Below are 4,905 nucleotides of genomic sequence, written 5' to 3' on the forward strand. Positions count from 1 at the left end.
TTCGGATACTTTATTAGATACTTTATTTAGAATCACTCTCGGATACCTCAGTTACCGCCTGTCCATTCACACAAGCATGGTACGCGTTCACCTACACGAGCTTAGACTGTGTGCGTAGGAACGCGCCTCTTTCATATATTTGATCGCTATTGTCCAAGGTGTGCCTTTGGGGTGGCGTAACTGCGTTGAAATATCGGGAGCTCGACAAAAAACAAAGTTTAAAACATGGTTGATATCCCGGTCAATATAAGTCTAATGAAATGAATTAGCTGTGAATTATATAAAACTTGTCATCGAAAAATAATAACGAAACCGAACGAAGTCGAAGTACGTGGTTGATATCAAATCCACCAAAAAATTTAATATACTAAGGGCCGGTTGCATCAAACCGTCTGTCACCGTTAAAGCGTTCGTTTTTTATTGTATGGGAAGTCCATAGACGTCTGCTGCGTGACGATGATGTGTCTGTCAAATGTGGTTGATGCAACTGGGCATTTTCAGACTGGGACACCCCAATTAGCGTAAGTTGTTAACAAAAATTAACTCACTGTCAGTTTTGTGACGATAATTAAGTATGAAATTTCAATAAATATATTGCGTTTGTATTAGTTACATAAACTTTAAGCGATTATCTACGTTCAGAATGTGAAAAAAGTAAATTTTTAGACATTTTTTATGCTTAATTGTGGTCACAAAACTGACAGCGAGTTAATTTTTGTTAACGACTTACGCTAATTGGGAGGACCCAAATTCTGAAAATGTCCAACTAGCCCTAAACTGAATAATTATCTGGGGGCAATAAGTACGACAATAAAAGTTTTATATGGCTTAGAAACACTGTGTTATTTAACAAAGGCATCCTGCCAAGATTGGGCTATACACGGTGTTACATAAAGTGGTTTCATAAGTGACGTACTGAAGCGGAGCCAGCATCGAACTATCAAGTCACGTAACGCTCGTATGAGACACCCACGTAAGCCTTTTGTACTGGTTTTACTTGAAATATATTCTACTTTCAGTACTGAGAATACTTATATTTTGCTGATACTAAATATTAGTATAGAAACATGTTTGGTATGTGTCATTTGATTTGTAGTGTTTTTACATAGATCTAACCCATCGTCATGTATAATTGAAATAAGCCTAGTTTTTCTTTCGTAAAAACTTTCGCCAAGTTAAGTAATGAATCGTCTACGCCAATTAAATTACGTCACGTGGATCCCATGTCATTTCTAATTACATTACAATCAACATTCGAATCAACCTTTATTAAGAATATTGAATGTTAACACATTACACAAAATTACATTACCTAATATTGTATACATATATCGTCACTGGGAGAGAGGGCGCCTCTGTGCTCTTGTTTACATCGGCTCCGTAATATTTAATGTTTTTTAAAACTAAAAAAGCGAATAAAACTACAATAATCAGTGAAAATATGGTAAAACACGGAACAATACCACTGTGAAAACGTTATAGAACTCGCGAGTGTGCTAATTACAATGATATGTACAGAAAACCGGCGACAACAAAAGTGACAGTTAAACCTTTAAATCGGACGTAAAAGACAATAAAAACACACGTGAAGTGAAATCTTAGTGTCAAGCCGCCAGTCAAAAGTGCAGAAGAAAAGTTCTCCGATAGTAAATTTAAGAGAAATCATTTTAACCTCAAAATTACCAGTACATAACGGTAAATTAGCAAGTTGTCACCACAAAGAATTTAGTCACAGCGCCATCTGTTGGCGTATCGAGAAACAACGTGAACCAATAACCAAGTTGGAACCAAGACTTAGCGTACGCGCACCTTACTAAAGTTTCGGACGATTATCGATAGAGGGCGCAAATATGGAACAAATTCTACAAACTCTAAAAGATATCCAGGCAGACTTGTCGAACCAAAAGCAAGATATGAAAGAGATGGAAAATAATATTAAGGATTCTATAAATAGCAATATAGATAATAAATTTAAGAATATAGAGGAAAAAACAAAGAACTTGGAATTGAAAATTGAACACCAACAGAAAACTATAGACTATTTAGACAAGCAAATAAGAAGAAAAAATATCATATTTTTCGGAGTTGAGGAAAAAGAAAAAAGCTATGAAAATCTACTTGGCACCATTTTGGACATACTAAATAAAAATATGAATATAGCATGTCAAAAGTGGGAAATTGAAAATGCCAGCAGAATGGGGAAAAATCTAGGAAAAATCAGACCGGTGGCAGTCACTTTAACTACTATGAGCCGAAAAATAGAGATACTCAAAAATAAAAAATCTCTCGAAAACACGGGAATTTACTTGAAAGAAGATTTTTCCCCTAGTGTTCTACAAAAAAGAAAGGAGCTACAGGAAACCTTGAAAAAAGAGAGGGAATCTGGGAAAAGAGTAGCTCTACATTACGATAAAATAGTAGAGTTGAAACCTCGCGGCTCAGGCCCTCACACACCCACTGAAAGAAATAAAAATAAAAGGTTTCTGTCTATCTCACCTGAAGAACCAGAGAAAAACAACCGAAGAGACAACGAGTCGACGAAACAAGCACCGAGCACAAGCAATGCGAACCAAATACCTAAGAGAAATAAAATAAATATAGAGTCATTTGTAATTCGTGAACCAAAGGGTACAAATGCCAACTTGAGTTTAAATAAGGAACAAACTATAAACACCGCTCAATAGCAACTAGCCCCGCCCCTCCAAAACGCATTCCAAAACGAACAACACAAAAAAGAAATCCTGAAACTCCCCAAGCCGGCCGGTCACCGTGGGGACAGCGACCACAACCCTCCAATTATAAATAAGAGATATGAACAGCATTTAAAAATCGCAACATATAACGTCAGATCACTTTTATCTACAGAAAGAATGATTGAACTTACTCTTGCTTTGCAGAAGATACAATTTGACATCATAGGCCTAGCAGAGGTGAGAAGGAAGGGATGTTGTATAGAAGAAATGGAAAATTACATATTTTGTTACAAAGGTGAAACACAGGGATCACATGGAGTCGGTTTCCTCATAAAGAAAAAATACAAAAATAATATTTTCAATTTCACTGGCCTCTCAGAGAGAGTGGCTCTTCTACAAATGAAATTTCAAAACGAAATAATCTCTATAATTCAAGTCTACGCCCCCACAGAAAGCTCGACGAACGAAGAGATCAACAACTTTTACCAAACACTAGAAGAAGCACACCTTATAGCTAGTGAAAAGTTGATTGTCGCTGGAGACTTTAACGCGAAAATCGGGCTACAAAAAGAAAATGAAGATCTAATTATAGGAAAATTCGGCTATGGAAAAAGAAATGCAAGAGGGGATTTACTAGCCCAATACGCGAATGAGTACATGCTTAGAATTATGAACACATATTTCAAAAAGAGCAACAAAAGAAAGTGGACGTGGATTTCCCCTGATTCCAAAACGAAAAATGAGATTGATTTTATTTTAACCAATAAACCAAATAACATCACAAATATAGAAGTTTTAAGCAACGTACCATTTCCGTCCGATCATCGTCTAGTACGAGCCACGTGGAAACTCGACACCACAACGAAAAAAAGAAGAAGTAACTACAGATCATCAAATAACAGACCTAAAACTGCTAAAGAAACTGAATTGTATCTTGAAAACTTAGAAAACAACCTACAACAACTCAATACATGTCAAAAAAGCGAACAACTACAAGCATTCTACGACGAAATAGAAACTGCTATCAACAATAGTTTACAAAAAAATAATAAACAATTAACAGCAAGTATAGCAACAAAAGAAAATCTAATTATAAGCAAAAAAACTGCAGAACTGATCACAAGAAGAACAGAACTAATTAAAATGCAAAAAAAGTCAAAAAAGAAAAACAAGAACTTAGTAAACTATTTAAAATGACTAGTAAAGCTTTAAGGAAAGACTACCAGCTCTACAGAAAAAATATATTAATAAGGAACCTAAAATGCTATAGAAGTACAAAAAGAGCTTTTAAACAGCTGAATACCCAAAAAACTTGGATACAAAGCTTAAAATGTAAAGGAAAAGAGACAAAAACGAGAAAAGACATAATAGACAACGCAACCCAATTCTATAGAGAGCTATACAGACAGAAAAATGAAAGTTCTCAAGAAATCGACACACCTACAGTATCAAAACAGAGTGAAACCATTAAACCCATAGAGCCCGTAGAGATACTAACTCACATTAAAAAGCTAAAAAAAGACAAAAGCCCGGGGCCGGACGGCATCACTAACGAAGCTTTAAAACTTGGAAAAGCTCAACTTATTCCGATACTGACAAAGCTCTTCAATATGGTCCTAGAAAAAGGCGAAGCACCAGCGCAATGGAAAAGCTCGGAAATAATTTTACTGTATAAAAAAGGCGACCCGAAAGACATTGCTAACTATCGCCCGATCAGCCTATTATCCACTATATATAAGTTGTTTACATCAGTTTTACAAAGCAGAATGAACGCTCAAATAGAAAATATTCAACCGGTAGAGCAAGCCGGTTTCCGTTCGGGCTTTTCAACAACGGATCATCTACACGTAATGCAACAAATAATAGAAAAACATAGAGAATTTAGACAACCTTTATACGTAGCGTTCATAGACTACGCGAAAGCTTTCGATACTATCTCTCACGACTCTATATGGAAAGCACTCTATCATGCAGAAATAAATATCAAATACATCAACGTCCTAAAAAACCTATACAATAATAGTACCAGTAGAGTAAAACTTGAAACGAGAGGAGATATAATTCCGATATGTAGAGGCGTGAGGCAGGGAGATCCCCTCTCACCGAAACTTTTTATCGCCGTATTAGAGACAATATTCTCAAAACTAAAATGGCAACGCGAGGGAATTTTAATAAATGGCAGATACCTTAGCCACCTCAGGTTTGCAGATGA

Source organism: Leguminivora glycinivorella, chromosome 8 (assembly GCF_023078275.1).
Source record: "Leguminivora glycinivorella isolate SPB_JAAS2020 chromosome 8, LegGlyc_1.1, whole genome shotgun sequence".
Classification (NCBI taxonomy): Eukaryota; Metazoa; Arthropoda; class Insecta; order Lepidoptera; family Tortricidae; genus Leguminivora; species Leguminivora glycinivorella.